We start from the raw sequence: 19,084 nt of genomic DNA, 5'->3' as shown, positions 1-19,084 counted from the left end.
ATCTTTCCGGCTGTTAAAATTATCTTTTTTCCTTCATCATATCCTGACTTAACCATCTTCATGACCTTTTCAGATTTATCTCTCAGAAACTCTTCTGGTAGTTTATACATCAGCCCTCCGAGGGACTTGGCAGACTCCTTTGCCATTTCATACATTGGGGCTTTTTCCCCAGTTCCTGTTTTACCATCTTTACTGAAGCAGAACTTTTTACACCAAGGCTTTTTACCCAGTGCTGTTTTTCCACCTTTACTTATGCGGAACTATTTACACTGAGGCTTTTTCCCCGATATCCCGCATACGTACGTATTGTACAGACATTTACAGTATTTATTTACAGTGTCCTGACGCGCCAGTCAACTGGATTTACTGGCTGCATGGACTCTACCTCAGATTCGTTGGATCTCTGGTTACTTTGGGAGGAGAATTTCTCAAGGTAATTCTCTACAACTCGTTATTCGGTTGGTTTGGCTTTTTGAGTCTAATCTGCCCGTCCAGTAGATCTTGCTGACTGCGCCACGTTGTTAGGGTTAACTTCAAACCACCACTCGGAGTCCGTTAGCCTTAAAGTAAATGCAGTTTTTATTCATAAAAGATACAAGCTGGCAGGGGAGCTATCCTTCAAGGAATGCTCAGAGAAACTGCCAGAAACATCTTATTTTATACAGTTTCAAATTATAGTCTTACTTAATTTCGCAAGTTACAATTAATATGTGCTGATTGATTAATACATGATTATCTGGTCGGTTGCTTCCTCCAATCTGCCCTCTATATGTTTAATTGGTAATTCAGGATATATGTTGTTATGATTCTTTTTATTTAACTTGTATCTTATTACAGAATTCAAATTCTATGTTATCTGTGTCTGTGCCCAGCTCCCAAGGCCTGTGGTCTATGAATTGTAACATCTGACCCTCTGTGGAAGGCATCCCACAAATGCTTCCCACAATCTGAAAAACAGGCTGCGGGATCTATTTTAAAAATCTGTTAACTCCATTTTAAAACATCCCAATTATTATTATTAATTGTAATTAAGATTTGTGATCTGCCCTTTCAGTCTATTATGGGGTATCTTATCGAAGGCTTTTGGAAATCTAGATAAATTACAACTACTACATTACGTTAGTTTACGTTATCTATTACCTCTTCGTAAAATTCAAAGAATTTGGTCAATTCAAGACTTTCCCTTTTATAATCCATGCTGACTATTCATTTTTGGTTTCTAGTTGTTCTTCCACTTTCTCCTTTCGGAGGGAATCCATTATTTTTCCTCCCAATGATGTTAAGTTGACTGGATTATAGTTCCTCAGACACGTTCTACCTCACTTCTTAAAAATAGGTATTACATTAGGTATGTGCCAATCCTCCGGCACTTCACTTTATTCTAGTGAAATATTAAATATGTTTATTAATGCCTCGGCTATCTCTTCCCTCGATGCAATTCGTCCGAAGCCAGCATTTTATCCATTTTCGGTTTGATTAGTTTATATAATATTTTCCTCTTGTTACTTTAAATGCAGTTATTTCATTTTTAATATCATCCAATCTCATGTCCACCTGTGGTGATTCCCTGATAAATACTGATGCAAAGTAATTGTTTAATATTTCTTCCTATCTCTGCCTGTGGACAAACTTCCGAGCCACGTATCTTGGTATTTTTTGTGGATGTCCTCCAGGCAATCTTTATCCTTATCGTTGGGCAGGAGCAGTATCACATTCTCAGCCTCTCCTCAGTTCTCGCTACACGGCACCCAATCAGACACGGACTTTCCTGAACCTGCGCTTTTCTGTGGGATGTGACTGTTTTCTGGATTAAATCACTTATTCTGTGTGTTTGAGAGTGTGCTGAACACGCACTCCAGCCCAATTACGCTGAGCCAGAGCGAATAAAGCATAGACATTTCCTGCAGATGTGGGAATGTGGGACAGACTTGATGTCCACAAACTCTCACACATTACAGTCTCGACTCATTGCCTAACCTGCCATCTTTTGTTATTTTGTTATAAATTTATTTGCTTATTTACACACTGAATTAATTTAATTACTTAGTTTTTATTCAATGGTTATTTATAATGATGTTAATTAATTAGTAATTATAGTTAAATTATTAATTTAATAAAGTATTGTTATTGTTCCCAGGTCTTAGTGTGGACCAAGCTTCGAGAAAAAAGGTAATACTCACCAAACGTTCATCTACCTGCTGTATTTTGGAGGCCAAAGCAGCACCTCCTTCAACCACTGTTCCCATTCAAATTCTCACCAAATTCCGTTAAATATCACTGTGCAGAACACACTGTGAATCAACAGTTACTGTTTAGTTTCACACCTTTGGAGCCACACACAAGTTACAAGTGCTGTCTCAGCTCCATGCCCACTGCTCGCAGTAATTAGCACATATTTAAGACTAACACTTACAGCTGACTGATAGTTAACTACCATTAACAGGCAGTTTCTGCTAACTTCTGTATTTAAAGTTCGAAGTTCAATTCAAAACGTTAATCTAAATTTCCCTTCTTAGAGCTAATACTCAGCCAGACTCAACACACGGACTTACCACTGAATCTCACTTTCTCTACGTTCCCAAGTTTACCACCCTCTTTGTGCACTCCGTTTAAGATCATGATGTGGTGACAGAGTAAGCTCTGGCAAGCTCTGCTGGGCTGAACGGGTCGGGGTGGGGAAGGTCGCTCTGTAAATTTGCAGTCCACAGGCAGATGGGCTGCTAACTCCCAGCACCCCCAGGGAAACTTCAGGCGAACCGCCTCAGACCAGTTTGCAGCTGCGAGCACTGAATGGCCTATTTCTGTGCTGCAGGCATTAAGTAACTCTATGTAAAGTGATGTGTGAAGGAGAAGGGATGTCTGAAATGCGATTCTGGGTCAACCACAGACCAGAGCGTGGTCAGAAGGACAGGTCTGTGATGTCACAATGCTCAGGCACAGTGTCATGCGAGTTTCCCCGCTTTATTACATCACACACACTGCAATACCTAGCAACAAAGCTCGTTACCACCCTCCCTGAACACTGCATATTATGGGCTATGTTTAGCTCGGAGATTTGACAGAGAGTGAGGAGGAGCTGAGTTTAATGTGTGTCGAGTGTCTGCGGTGAACACTTCATCCTGCAGATCACCGCATTGTTCAGGCAAACTTACAAAGGAAAGTTATAGTGGTGGATGTCACTGGGATATACTCCGTCTGCAGGAGACCCTTTAATCCCAAAGGTAGATTATATGAAACAAGGATACGTCACTATCACCAGGCGCTGGGGCTGTTCAGGCTAAACCCCACTGGGTGAAAAACACAAGGAGCCTGCAAAAGGATTAAAGCACTGATCTTTGATCCTTTGAAACCTTCCCTCCCTGGCTGTTGTTTGGTCCCAGGCCATTTTCCCCAGCTTTCCCTGGGAGTGCTGGGGACGTATCGGCCCTTCCACCCGTGGAATGTGCAGTAACAGAGCCACCTTCCCCGTGCCGCTCCCTTTGGCTAAACACATCCGACACGAGCCTGGCGGTCGGGAACTTTATAAACCCGTCCCAGGCCGCAGCAGACATCTTAGCGCGGATAACACCTGCAGGAGTCCAGCGGGACTGATCTCCGTGGACTTCCCCACCTCTATCATTTTTGTTAGTCGCTGAATCCGCGTGGTGAAAATTGAAAACAGGCCTCACTGTGTGTGTATCACAGAGATGAGCGAATTGGGCAGAATACACGCCCAAAACTTTTTGTGATTCTTATTATTTAATGCGTTTAACAATTTCAGTGAAGGGATATTTCACCACATTCTTCAACTCCTCTCTGAATTTCGTCTGGATCACGGCATAAATACATGTGTTGGTGCAGCAGCTCAGGAGCTGAAGCATAAATCCCATTTCCTGTACATATCTAGGTAGAGATACAGGAATAAAGTTTAACGAATACAATCGATTACCCAGAGAATACAACAGAAACACTGCCCATAAGAGGATAAAATTGCCGGATATAACAAACAGTAAAATTATGGATTTCCTTCGCTTCTCGATCTCTGGGTCACTGGGACTCTCCCCACTGCTGTGGACCCGGAGTCTCCTGCGGGCTCTGCCCGATGCTAAAACATGTCGGACAGTTAAAGTATTGAGCAGAAGGATCAGAACAAATGGAATAAACGGTGTTATAATATAATAAAGGAATTCAATTACTGCCCATGATAGTGACTCAGAGACTTCCCATCTAACAAAACAAAACCAGGGATTATTGGAAATCTGATACATACTTCCATACATAAAGTACCAGAAAGTGTTCTTTACACAGAACAGCGCACTCAATGTTCCCACAAGCACAGTCGCCGTTTTCTCGGTGCAATATTTGTTTTTGAGATTCTGACAACAAATGGCGAGACATCGATCAAAGGTAAAAGCAACTGTGAACCAGACGGAACAGTCTGTGACTGCGTAAAGCAGGATGGCATGGATATTACAAACTTTAAACTTCCAGATGAACTCAAACGCGGTCCAATAAAGAATATGAATCTGCCTGGATATCAGGTCAAGTATAACGACCAGTAGATCTGCCGCTGCCATTGCCACCAGGTAACGGCTGACACACTTGGAGAGACCGCACCTTCCTCGAGACAGGATCATTATCGTCACTAAGTTCACTGCAAGAAAGAGAAAAACAGGTAATTTATATTTCAGATGGAGAGCAACAACAGCTGCCTCAAAGAATTATGTGTGAAATGTGTCAGGATTAAATGAACCAGCCAATGGGACTTGTGATGTTTGCGTCAGGACTGATGAAATCATTGGATGGGACGTGTGCTCTTTGGGACAGGACTGATTACACTAGCGGATGGGACGTGTGGTGTTTGTCACAGGTAATGAAAGAACCAATATATGGGACGTGTGGGTGTCGGGTCAGGGACTGAATGTACCAATGGATGGGATGTGTGGGTGTTGGCTCTGGACTGAATGTACCAGTGGATGGGATGTTTGGGTGTTGTGACAGGGAGTGAGTGAAGCGGTGGATGTGATGTGTGGGTGCTCGGTCATGACTGAAAGCATTAATGTGTTGGACTTTTGCCAGGTGGGTGAAGCTCCGAATGAGACTAATATATAATGCCATATCCAAGTCAGAGGGACCAATAATTCAGCACAAGAAGCCGCGAGTTTGTGAATAACCTGTGTCCATTGAGGGGAATAGAGTCATTGTCCAGGGATGGGAATGTAGTATGAGGACAGCGAGGGGAATGGAATCTGTGTCCAGGGAGGAGAATGGAGTTGTGGGCCAAGGGAGGGAATGGAGTCTGTGGCCAAGAAAAGGAATGGCGTCTGTGACAGTGAGGGGAATGGAGTATGTGGCCAGGGAGAGTAATCGATTCTTTGTCCAGGAAGGGGAATCGAATCTGTGTACAGGGAGGGGAATGGAGTCTGTGGCCAAGGTGGAAAATGAAATCTGTGGCCAGAGAGGGGAATGGAGTCTTTGGCGAGGTTACTGCAGTTTTGTCGAAGGCTGAAGAAGATGAATTGAATTGTATTATGTGTCGAAATCAGAACCTTTCCAACCATTGTATTGAAAGTACACATTCTAACTGGCTTAAGCTGACTTTCCAACAATATTGCAAATAATCTTTAAAGAAATGACTTTTGCTTTATAATAGACTGATGATGACCCATGTTGTAAGATGTCACAGAAGATTTTCGAACGTGTCTGTTTACAGCTGGAACCGTGTCAACCAACTTCCTTTCACCTGGTCTGAGAAAGTTACAGACTTCCAGTTGACAGTGAGAGTATGAGACTGGAAATATCAAAATATTTCACAATATAGTGCTCCGTTTTGAATAGTTGCTCCCGTGCGGCCCAAACCGAGATCTCCTGAACTGTGGCTGAACAAGGGAAATAAATCAATTCAAACACAACTGAATAAACATTTTAGTGGAAGACGTATTGCAGTTTTAACCCTGTCCTGACCATCTGGAATTAGTGACTGTGAGGCAGAGCGGGAGACGGTGGAAATTACGACGACTGTCTATAGCTGAATCATTAGTGAACAATGTCTCATATCTCAATGTATTTGTGAAGGATCTCTCAACGCTGATTTCCACTGGTCAGTGTCATTAACAATAACCAGTGGTACTTAAAACACTTGTTACCTCTGAACACATATTTATCATCCAACACTGGGCATCAGTGCAGAAAGCTGACTGCAAGCTGTTCAATAAAGTAAATCGTTCACTAACATATCTTGTGTCAATAAAATCAAATTTCTGTCAAATCCTGTACACCACTATCACTGGAAACAAGTTGCGGAAACAACACACTGTTTATTGAACTGGGAGCAGCGAGTCAGCAAATGATCAAACATTACATGACAGAAACTTCCGTGCATTGCCAGACAGAGAAAACAGGTTAAAATTGTGAAAACAACATAATGTTCATTGAACTGGGAGCAGCGAATTAACAAATGATCAAACATTACATGACAGAAAATTTTTTGCATTGCTAGACAAAGAACAAGAGGTTTAAATTGAATACAATTAATAAGTATAACTAAAGGACATGGACAGAAAATACAGTGAAACATGGGTTACATAATTAATTGCAGAGGAAGGACTCACCAGGAACACCAACAGCAGCGAGGAGCGGGTAATAAAAACGTTCTACATCCAAAAGTGCCCACAGGGTCCAAAGCTCAGTTGGAATCTCCCAGAACATGATTTGACTTTCTGTGACCTCCAATGAGCACTGTTCTTTTTCGACAACAACTTCAGTCAAACATTGCTGTACAGACTGAAAAAAAATCCCTATTTATAGCCTGAGGGAACTCTCCAGTGAGACAATTAAACTGCACACTTATGGATATTAATCACAGTCACTGAATAAACAAGTTGTCCGAACCTTTTCTTTGCATCAGTTTCAATTGCAAAATATCTTATAAGCAACGTGGCTTTCAGATCAAATAACTTTATCCAAAACCAAGCACTATTGGTAAAAGCAGAAATAGTTAAGTCCACAGAATCACAGCATGCATGTGAAGGGAGCAGCTTCATTTAGGCAGTTTCTGTTATTGCTGAGATGTAAAATAACTCTGTAATTTCAGATTTTCAATTCACTTCTCGGCGTAACACAAGTGCAATAAAGCAAATGGAAGGATATATTTCTAAGTAAAGGTCAGTAACATACATGGGGACTGACAGTACAGTGCTAAGTAAGGTTACATGGGCACTGATAATACAATGGTCAGTAAATATATATGACGACTGATCACACAATGGTCAGTAAAGATACATGAGGACTGATAATACAATGGTCAGTAAGGATACATGGGAACTGATAATACAGTGGTCAGTAAGGGTACATGAGAGCTGATAATACAATGGTCAGTAAGGGTACATGGTGACTGTAAATGTAATGGTGAGTAAGGATACGTGGAGACTGTTAATACAGTGGTCAGTAAGGGTACATGGGGACAGATAATACAGTGGTCAGTAAGGTTACACGGGTACTGATAATACAATGGTTAGTAAGGGTACATGAGGACTGATAATACAATGGTCAATAAGGATATATGGGGACAGATAATACAATGGTCAGTAAGGGTACATGGGGACAGATAATACAATCGACAGTAAGGGGACATGGGGACAGATAATATATTGGTCAGTAAGGATATGTGTGTGCTGTTAATACAATGGTCAGTAAGGATTCATGGCGACCGATGCCATACTGACAGTCACAGGCCATCCTATGGTTTATTTTCCTCAGTACAGGGAATGGAGAGACTGGAGGTGAGGAATGGAGATGAACGGAGCAGAGAGGTAAGGAGGGGAGAAGATAGAGGACAGGAGGCGGGAGGGGAGTAGATGAGAGGAGATGAGTTTGGAGGAGTGGAGAGGAGGGGAATAGGAGAGCAGAGGTGAGGGGAGGAGATGCGTGGAGTGGACAAGACAGCAGATCAGAGTAGAGAATAGGAGGTGAGAGGAGAGGGTGGGAGGAGGAAAGAGAGAAGATGAGCAGGAAAAGGAGGAGAGGTAAGTGGCGGATACGATAGATGAGAGAGGAAGTAGAGAGGAGGGCAAACGAGAGAAGAGCAGAGATGAGTAGAGGAACGGAGAGGAGAGTTGATAAGAGGAAGGAGAGGATAAGAGAGGAGAAAAGAGAGGAGAGGAGAAGATAGGAGAGGGGAATAGAGGAGAGGAGGAGAATGGAGATGATAGTGTAGGGGAGATGGTAGGAGAGGAAAGTGGAATAGAGGTGTGGAGAAGGTAGGGGCCGGGAGAGGGATCAGAGGAAAGGAGAGGGGAGTGGAGATGAGAATATAGGGGAGATGATAGGAGAGCAGAGTGGAGTAGAGATAAGGAGAAGGTAGGGGAGAGAAGACAGATGAGAGGAGCGTGGAGTGGAGGAGAGGAGCAGAGCGGAGAAGGGAGGAATGGAGAGAAGTGGAGAGTGGAGAGAGGATGCGAGGGAAGGAGAGTAGAGCAGAGGAGAGGGGAAGGGCGGCGGGAGAGCAGAGGAGAGATCATCAAATGAGAGGAGAGGAAGAGAGTGGTGAGAGCAGGGGCGAGAAGAGATTAGAAGGGAGGGGAGGAGTTCGGAGAAGAGAGGGGAAGTGGAGAGGAGAGTGCAGGGGAGCAGAGCTGTGGAGAGTCGAGCAACGGAGAGGAGAATAGATGAAATGAGAGGAGAAAAGAGAAAAGAAAAAAGCAGAGTGGAGTGAGGAGGTTAGTCGATTAGAGGAGGGCTGAGGATGAGAGAGGGGACAAGAGAGGAGAGTAGAAGAGAGGGCAGGAGAGGATAGAAGAGTGGGTAGCGGACAGGTGAGTAGAGGTGAATGGAAAAGAGGGGTGGTGAAGTTAGAGGAGAGAAGAGGAGGGAGAAGATAGTGAATGAGAGGAGGAGGTTAAAAGAGGGTAGAGGAAAGGAGAGCAGAGGGGAGGAGAGGGTAGGAGGGGGAGGAGAGGAGTGGAGAAGAGAGGAGTGGAGAGGGTATGGGAGAGCAGAGGGAAAGTGTGGAGCGGGAAGGAGAAGAGAGGGGAGAACATCAGAGGACACAAGTGAGGAGACGAGTTAAAATGAAAGGAGAGAAGAGGTGAGGAGGAGGGGAGAGGGAAGGTGGGGAAAATTTAGGGGAGAGGATTCGAGATGATTGGAGTGGAGAGGAGTGGAGAGGAGAGAGGAGAGTGGAGAGAGAAGCGACTTAAAAACAGGGGAGAGAAGAGGAGAGGATAGGTGAAGATAGGAGAGGAGAGGAGATGAGTCGAGATGAGAGAGCAGAGGAGAGGAGATGAGAGGAGAATGGAGGAGAGGAAAGGCGAGGAGAAGAAGGTCGGGGCGTGGGGAGAATGGAGTAGAGGCATGGAGAAGGTAGGCGAGAGGGGAGAAAATGAGGGCACAAGAGAGTCGAAGAGAACAGCTGAATAGGGAGGAGAGTTGCGGAAGGGGAGGAGAGGGGAGAGGAGAGAGGAGAGTACGGGAAGACAGGTGAGTAGAGGAGTGGAGAGGAGAGAGGAGGAGATGCGAGAAGGGATGAGCTGAGTGGAGATGATAGGGGAGGAGAGGGGAGAGGAGAGGAGGAGAGAAGATGAAAGGATAAGAAGGTGAGCAGAGGAGAGAGGAGAGGAGAGGAGCGTGGCAGAGAGGAGAGGCAAGAGGAGGAGAGTAGTGGTGATGGGAGGAAAAGAGAGACGAGGGGAGAGAGGAGGGTAGAGATGAGCAGGGAGGGGACGAGAGTGTAGGGGGGGAGAGGGGAGAAGAAAGCTGAGCAGGGAAGAGTAGAGGAACGGACAGTAGATGTGATGAGAGGAGAGGAGAGGAGAGGAAATCGGAGTGAAGAGAGAAGGGGATTAGCGGAGAGGACTGGGCAGGGGAGAGGAGAGGGTAGGGGCGAGGGTAGGAGAGGAGAATAGAGTAGAGGAGGGTAGAAGGTAGGGGAGAGGAGAGGAGATGAGCTTAGGAGAGACGTGAGGAGAGAGGAGAGGAGAGAGGAGGGGTGAGGACGGGAGGGGTTAGGGTACAAAGGAGGCTTCTCTCCTTCAAGGTGGACTAACTGATGCAGTTAATTGACACCTGCCCGTCCGTTGGGCTAAAAGGAGGCTTCTCTCCCTCGGGATGAAGTAACTGATATAGCTAATCTACACTTAACCCAGCTTCCCACTGTATAACGACCAAGGAAGTAAACAAACTAAACCTCAGGTTTATCGGGTTTATTACGAGCAATGCACGGGAAGGTTCAGTCTTAGAACCTCTGAAATAGAAGCGTTTTCAAGCATAATTTATACAGATGTTGGAGAGGAGCTAACCTCATACAAAATCATCGATAGGTCTATTGCTATTAGCGAAGTTACATTGATTTGTTGACTCTTATTAGACGGGCTCTGAGTGGTACATGCAACTGCCCATCTCTCATCATTGTTTTGTTCCATTTTGCCCTCTACCTCAGTCTATCCGACGCCTGGTGTGGTTGTCCTGGCTTCTTTATCTCGTCTCAGGGACATTTAAACAAAACTGCTGACTTTGGCTGGTTCAATGTTACTAAGGTTAAGCTATAATATAATGCGTATAAGTATAAGTGTGTTATACCTTTATAAGCAAGTGTTACATTCATAGGCAATTGATAAGTTCACAACCTTCAGCATAATTCTGACCCCATATCTACAACCTCACTATTTATCCCTTACAATTTCCCTTAATGGCCCTTGGCTAAATGCCCAAGATAGGCCATTTTGAAATTAATTCCACATGGATGAGGTTCCAGGGTTATCCTTTCACTTGGGTAGTGCTACTTCCCGTGCTCCTGGAGCTATCTGTTGGCTTCCCCATCCAGGTTATACTATGTACGTCCTTTCTACCGGGTTGTCTGATTTCCCTTTCTTCAATGTTTTAACTACAGTACGGGCTAGGGCCTGCCTCTTATGTCGGTTACAGCTTTTAAAAGGATAATACTATCAAGGTGAGTACCCTTGCACTACAACCAATACACTGAGTCCAGCATAGTTCGTCTATAATCCTTTCTAGCCAACTTTTTCTCGGTGTTCGAATTAAGTCCTCTGTTGGGGTATCCTCTGTTTCTTCTATCTGCCCTCCACTTGGGGTCTTCTCTATTCTGCCGAATTTCTGCCCCGCCTGGAATATCCTCTATGTTGTCGAATGGTGTCCACTTCAGTCGAGTTTGTTTCTCTTTCAGATCGAGTATCGGTTTTCCTTATGGCCCGATGGCCTTCGTATAACCTTCTCAGGAAATGCCCATCATTGTCCCATCGATCTTTCCTCCTTTGTCTCAGGGGTTATAATAAACACGTTTATATCTGTCTCATTAAGTGGAGTAAAGCAGAAGTCAATATCCATAATGGAGCATGAGGTGTTCCTTTCTTCATTTCAGTTGACCTGGTGCTCACACATCAATCTCCATAACCTCGTGGAACAGCGATAATTTAGCAGCAATGTGTTAGCGGGGTGATACTCAAGGTGCACCCGTCCACTTGGTTATATCCACAGTCATCTTTGATCATTCGTAGTGGATCTCGAAATAAAGCAACTTGGTTATTTTTATAACAATCTATATATGCTGAGACTCTTAGTACTGTTGTTCTCTTCAATTACATTTCTGGTTTGTCATCGTACCGCACGCGAGTTTGATTCCTTATTTCTCCCACATTGTTTGGTGTAGAGCATCTCGCCTTGTCACATCATACTGTTGTATAGATAATAAAACATCTATTTAAATGTCCGGTTACACAGCAGGCCTTTGGGACCCAAGCATGACTGTTTCTCAACACCTCGCAGCCATGAGTCATGTTTTTGTCTAAGGTCCAGTTGGTAAATATATCGAGTGTTATCCAATCCGGCACCTTTCTATTCTGAAGCACCTTTATGTTATGTTGTAGTCCATTGAGCAACCATGTTTCATATTCTGTACACACTAGTTCTGTCAGTATGGTTTTACTTAAGTTCCATTCTGCTCTATTCATTTATAGTTCTGGCGTGGTCTCGCAATGTATGGGCCACTGTTATAATTCCCTTTCTGCGCCACTACCCAGTTGCGCCTATAACTTTTCATTATCCTCATCCCTTTCCAGCAATCCCTGTAAGGTTTGTGCTCGGGCATTAACTCACTCATCTATCGTGTGTAGTTCTATAGTGTCGCAACTCCCGCCGCGTATCCCGCCGCGTATCCCGCCGCGTATCCTGTGTACCATGTATCTTTTCTAGTATCCCTATTTTTCCCCAGTCCCGTTTTTTACCTGACCCTTTTTCCACAATAAACTTCATGGCTTTTGATTCAAGGCCTTTAAGTGCTCGATGGTCAGGTTTCTATACAGGCTTTTACTGTTTAACCCGCAGATGTTGGGGATAGTTATATTGTTGAAATTTATGAATACAGTAATTATTCGCTGACATACCCTGAATGTATCTTATCCTTGGTCTGCCTTATCAATTTATCTTTTGCCCCAGTGTTCACAGTTGGACACGTTTGTTGCGCTGAGGGTCTGATGGTCGAGGCCCTGGTAGTGCTCACTGTTGATAAAGTAGTGGATGGGGCCGTGTTGGTGGGTCTCTCTCTGGAGATATCCCTCCACCACCATTCATAAATGTTAGTGAAATCTGCATCCCCTTCCCCTGGTGCAGTATGTTTGTCCCTCCTGATTAAAAACACACCGCGGTCTTATTCCAAGTAATTATGGTTCTATATTATTGGCTCATCCCCAATGTTGTTTCGTTTCCTTGTAACGTTGTTTTGTGCCCGTTATTTAACTCTACTATTGCTCCGTCCGTCAACCATCAGTGTTTTTGATGTTTTATTAAACTAATGTCGCCCAAGTCCCTGTAATATAGGCCTTGCCATCCCTCAGTCTGTTGTCCTTGATATGAGGCTGCGTTACTCCACGTTATTTCCACGAGCACTCGAGTCCTGCAAAAAGCAATATTTTCCGGTTGTCACTGGTTAGTTAGTGACCATGCTTTTTTAACTGGGTCCTGTGTTTCCACTTGCTGATATTCCTTATAAGTACCATAACTTACCATGATTACCTGATAGCGACCGATCCATTTGGATGTGATCCCGAACCTCTCTGGGGTAATCTCTTGACTGCCTATTTGGGGTGTTTGGAACTTCTGTTTCTTAGTGTCGTTCTCTAAATCCTTGATTTGCTGATCTCTAACCTTTGACTCTAAATCATGTAACTGCTTACAGATTTCCATTACAGATTTCCATTTTTTTTTAGTTCAAAGGGTATCATTCCTGTCGTCCGACTAGGGGTTGCCTTGAGCTTTATTTATACTCGGGGTATCCTGTCTACCCATCCCTTTCCAGTCTCTTTTATGTGGGATATTTTTGCCTAATCCCTATGCGCAGACATGTTTCATTATCTTCCCTGTGAAGTGTGAACCTTGATCTGAGTTCAGCTGTAATGCCATTAGTTCCTTTGCTAGGATCCTGGCCATGGATTCTACTGAACAATTCCCAGTGGCAAAAGCTTCTACCCACTTCGTAAACTGGTGTATTATAACTAAGCAATATGTCTTCCCCTTGTTGCTGGATAATGGTCCAGTAAACTCTACCTGCAAATTTTCCCAGAGTCCCTTCGGTCGGGGCTGATGTCCCATTCTGACCTTTACTTTCCCCCTGGGTTGTATTTTACGCATATCACGCACCTTCTGCAGAGGTCCTCTATATCTCTAGATATTCCCTTCCACCACCAGCATCTGGACATCGAGCTTATCATGTTGGTTCTACCTGTATGGACATACCCGTGGTAAAAATTTTATAGGCTCCCCTGGATGCATTCTGGGGCCACCACATTCCCATCTTTTCTCCATATCCCGTTGGTCTCTTGTTTGGCCCTCTCTGCTTCCACCCCTTCTGTTCCTGCGGAGTGGCCTCTCCCTGTACCTCAAGCATGTTTACTTCCTCTCGTCCAATTGTACATGCTCCGCCTTGGGCTTCCTGTCTCTGCCACTCGGTTGCTTGCTTCATCTGTCCATGCATTCCCTTGTTCATACTGATCATTATTTTTTACGTGTGCTTTCATCTTTATTATCGCACACTCAAGGGGTAGGAGGGAGGCTTCCACGAGATGTTTCCCAATTTCCTCATGTTTAATCGGCCCTCCTTCTGCGGTCATGTATCCCCGTCTGCTGCAGGCTATCATATAATCATGCACTACTCCGAAAGCGTATCGACTGTCTGTATAGATGTTTACTCATTTTCCCCCAGCAAGCCTCAGAGCCTCAGTGAGAACCACTAATTCAACCACTTGAGCTGATAGATTCTCTTCTAACAGTCCTTCCCCTTTGACCTGTCCGCTGCGATCTACCACTGCCCATCCCGTCTGTGGTGTGCCATTGATATAGCACCAAAACCCATCTACATTTAGATCCATGTCTACCTCCTCAAGCGGGGTTTCACTTGCCTGACTACTTCCCTCACCTTCCTCTGTTGGGCTACACTGATGCTCCTCTCCCTCTGCAATGATCCACCCTGCAGGCGTATTTTATTATTGTTACCGTTGGGTGGGGTGTGGGGGGCCGCAGGGGAGGAGGGGGGAGAGCGTTATTTACCACCTTGCCCTTTGTTCATCGAAAACCGTTTTTAACCTTCCATTGTTAAGTAATTCTACTAAGGTATGCTGGATGTGTAGAATAATGCATCCTGACATTATTATTGGTTCGTTAACTCTGATGGCCCAAGCCGCACAGTCGAGGGCAGCAACGCACCTGGACAGTCCTGCAGCTACAGGTTGCGGTTTATCTGAGTAATATGCCACGGTCTATGCCTGTCTCCATGTAATTGAATCAGTGCCGCGTTATAATGATGGTTAATGTGGTAGGACCTATTCTGGTCTGGTAGTCCCAGTGCTGGAGCACTTTTGAGAGTTTGTTTTAACCACACACATGCAGTTTCTTGATCTCGGCCCCAGGTTACTGGCTCTTAGGAGGGTTTCCACCCTTTGACCTGGTTCTGTATAGGTTAGGTCACCTTGGCATATTCAGGAATAACATTTCTGCAGTAGTTGAATAACCCTAGTACCTGCCTGACGCCTTTCACGGTTCCCGGCCTGGGGATTGATTGAATTGCTTACTTACTGTCCTCGGGAATCTGTCTTTTCCCTTATGATATTATGTATCCCAGATATGTTACTTCGCTCCTTCCTTTTCCTAAGTCTACTGGTTCCAAAATCCCTGACAATATTCGATGAAATATGCTCCGGCTGTTATTGAATCCCAGTGGTACTTTGGCCCATGTGTATTGTTTTCCCTTTACTATGAAGGCAAATTTTCCTTGGGATTCTTTGTCTACCGGAATGGTCCAAGTTCCATTCGCTATACCAGCACGGTGAATATCTTATGTTCTGGATCCAAGCCATTAAAAACTGTGGCCGGAATTGCCACTATTGGCTGTTTTCCGGAAGTCACCTTATTCAGGGCGGTATATTCGATAGTCAGTCGGTAAGACCTGTTGGGTATCTTTACAAGCCACACAGGTGAATTAATGGAGGCTATTACATGTTTCAATACACTTTGCTACTCTAATTCTTGCCCTATCTGAAGACCGCTACCTCAGCTTCTGGTGTTAATTGGAACTGTCAGTGAGCTTTGTGTTCGGGTCCAGGAATTTTGATGGGTGATATCTCTGCGAATCCACAATTTTGTTTGCATTGTGCCCACAGAGTCGGGTATAATTGGCACACGCTACCCCATACAGCCTTTGTTTCCCACTCGGGTTGGATTATGGTTGTTCCTACCACTCGTTGCTGCTGGTGTCCCGGGTGTTCGAACTTAATTCAGTTTTCGTGCTTGTCCCCTAAATGATCCGGTTATGCTGAGGATCTATCAGTACCCCTATCTCCCTTAATGTATCGATGCCCAATATGTTGTCATCTGTATTCTGACAGCACCAAAACTGAGCAGGTAGCATTACCTCTGCACTTCTAACAACGCCATCTCACTTAGGGTTGCTTTCTGATATCCCGCCCCCTCTATTTGTAAATTGACGGTCCTATGGGTCAGGGGCAAATCTAAGTTGGTTATTGGGTGTTCTCGGGTTGGGGCAGTGGTGGCAATGGTACCAGTGGTGCTGGTACCTGTCAGAGCTTGTCCATCAGATCTTCCCTGGTTAATGGTGTTCCCTTCTTTGCCTGTTGGTGGCCTCGCCTTCCTGCGCCTCCCCCATTACTCCAGCAATGTTTGGCCAAATGTCCAAGTTTACCACAATTTTGACATCTCCCTTTAGAATTTCTGTAACCTCTGCTTTTCAGCGGGCAATCCCTACTGAAGTTGCCTTCCTGATTGCAGTTTAAACATATCAGGTGAGCTGCGCGGGAGTGCGTCTCTTCCTCCTTTGTCTCGGCTGCCAATGCTGTAGCTGCTATTTTTGTTCTTTTATTCCTTTTTTCTAACTTTAACTCCTCTGCATGTTCTGCCCATTCCAAAGTTTCATCATAATCATCTCCAATGTTAAATACTCACTTAATTATCTTTTGATGTGCCTTTCATAGTCTATCCTTAAACATTTTCAAGAATGCTGCATCATTTCTGTTGCGGTCATCAGCCCCGGAGTGGTTTTTATATTCTATCCACGGTCGTTCCTCATACTCCCCAACCCTTTTCCCTACCTTTTGAGTCAAAATATTCTACTGCAAACTTTTGTCAGAATTCTGTATTTCTACTATTTTGCTTTAGCGGTTGGTAACTTATTCAATAGAATTTGTCTCCTGTGGGCTGAGGGGCACCTCCTGTTTGGTAAGGTAGGCTGCTCTACATTCGCTGGAGCGAATGGTGGTGGTGCGTATTGGTGTCACTGATAAATAGCCATTATCATGTGTCGGGGCCCCTCGACTCTGTAGTCATTATCCCTGTCTGATTGACTGTTAGGTTGGGGTTGTGGACTACACTTACCCACCGTGGGGTACCCCATAGGGATAGTGCACTGCACTATCCGTCTGGTCCTGTATTTATCTCTTCCAGCTTATTTATCTTAGCTTCTAACTCTTGAATTTATTTTGTTTGAGTATCTATCTGTCCTCTGTAGCAGGCAAGAATTATTGCATTGGCTTTTTTCGTTTTATTTTTATTCTGACTATCCCACCATGTCCTCTGTCTGTCGGGTGAGTCTTCTTTCTTTTATTAAGAAATCCAAAACTAATAATGTCCACTATAAATACAACAGCTGTCAATGGAATGGGTTAACTCCACTACAGGTCTGTAAGAAGGTCTGACGTCATTATGTGATTTCGGTTATTCATCTGAAAATATTTCCCCAAGTCTTTGTGCTTTCAAAACTTGATAAGAAATTAGGAATCCGTTAAAATAGCAGAAATTATTCGTAAAGTTGTCATGATAAAACCTTCTCAGCGGGAAAGGCAGCATTTTAGATTAAACTCCAATTTCTCTACACATCTAATTCAAATACTTGCCAACGAGTTTTTCACTGATTTAAAGCGAGACCACACATATTTAATAGCTATTCTGTTTACAGAAATCCAATTTTCACGCAATCTATATACATTCCAGCAGTTTGTTTTTACAATCCCGTTCACTGAGCAAATCTTATGTTTTATTTCTCTCGGCACAAAATCTAAACTTCAGTGCCGGTCCATCGTTTTTAAGAATTCTGTAACTCCCAGATTTTTCTTTCTGTGTTGAGTTCGCCTAGCTTACTACTTTTCCCCCTTTTGAATCCGAACTTAATCATTTTTTGATGACCTTACTCCAGTCCATAGTTAGACATCGTTGTTTCTCTTTCTCAGCACAAAGCTTTGTCGGGTTTAACTCGTAAGTTTTTAGATTTAAATCAATATCTTTTTCACAGCCAATTTAAATCTCATTTCTTCAAATTAGGTTTTGTAATTTGATGATCTTCCTCCAGTCCATTTTCCTCAACATCTTTGTTTCTCTTTCAAGCTGCTGCAGCTTTCAAGTTCGCATTTGTATCTTTTGGTAAAAACAAACTGTCCTTTGTAAATTCAAGTTGCTTTTCCAACATTTTTCTTTTCTTTTATTAATTTTCCATTTATTTCAGCTAGCATTTTATCCCACTGGCCAGTTTTCCTAGGATCCTGGGGTCCCACCCCAATTTTAGCTTGAATTCCTTCTTGCTTGAACTGTGCACAATCAATACCAGCTTCACTGTGTTATTACCATGTCACGCTTCAGGTCATACGCCGTATATTTCCTCTAAGGATCGCTGGGGTACACTCTCCCTTTAGTTGTATTCCTTCTTTTTCTGGCAATACACCTATCCCACCCTTGGTTTTCAGCCTTCTGTGTTTCGTTATAATTTGTCCTGCAGCTTACCCCTTCTAACTCTTTACACAGATTACCTCCTTCCCGTCAATGCTACAGCCATGTTGCTCCTTTCAGAATACAACACTGCATATCTGGCGCAATACAAGTTCCTCCCTTCTGAATCAGATATCTTGGATATTCCTCATACTGTTTATGGATCAGACCTAACTCAGTCTTCCACCCTTGCAAACAGTTCTACCCTATACACCGTCCAAGGTTTTGTTTCATTTCCATTTTTCCTCAACAAAGGCAAGACCAATCCCACTGGTCTGATATCTTCACTTCTTTCTCCTTCCCGAGGGGACAAAATCCCTATTCCTATTGGCTGCATCACATCTAAGCCTGTGACTTGGTTGCCCGAAACCATTTTCTCAGTTGTCCTTCATGAATAAACAAAGGGATTTGATTACTCTCTCTCTTGTCTAGTCCATTCTGTACCACATTCATCATAAATGTCACAGAGGCTACACACAATACCACCAGTAAGACACATCGTGTTCCCATTCACTTTCTATATCTATTCTGTTTATTCCTTCTAACCTTGCTGTGGCTCCTATTCTGAGCTATCCTGTCAGCTCTCACTTTCCATGCGATTTAAACTGATTCTCCTTGTGTTCCCCATCTTCCTCATCCCTTGGTTCCTGTTTTCTATTCTTTACTAACACATCCTTTACTCATTCTCTTCCAATTTTGTCTATTGACTTTGAATATCTCCCTTCACATAATCTAGTTGATAGATTCAAGCTCAAGTTTAAATCTTTTGATTTCAATTCACAATTTAAAAACACACATTGTTAGATAATACATTTCCTGATTCAGTTACTTC

This window comes from Pristiophorus japonicus, chromosome 23, assembly GCF_044704955.1.
Source record: "Pristiophorus japonicus isolate sPriJap1 chromosome 23, sPriJap1.hap1, whole genome shotgun sequence".
NCBI lineage: Eukaryota > Metazoa > Chordata > Chondrichthyes > Pristiophoridae > Pristiophorus > Pristiophorus japonicus.
Note: the sequence above shows the minus strand (reverse complement) of the source record.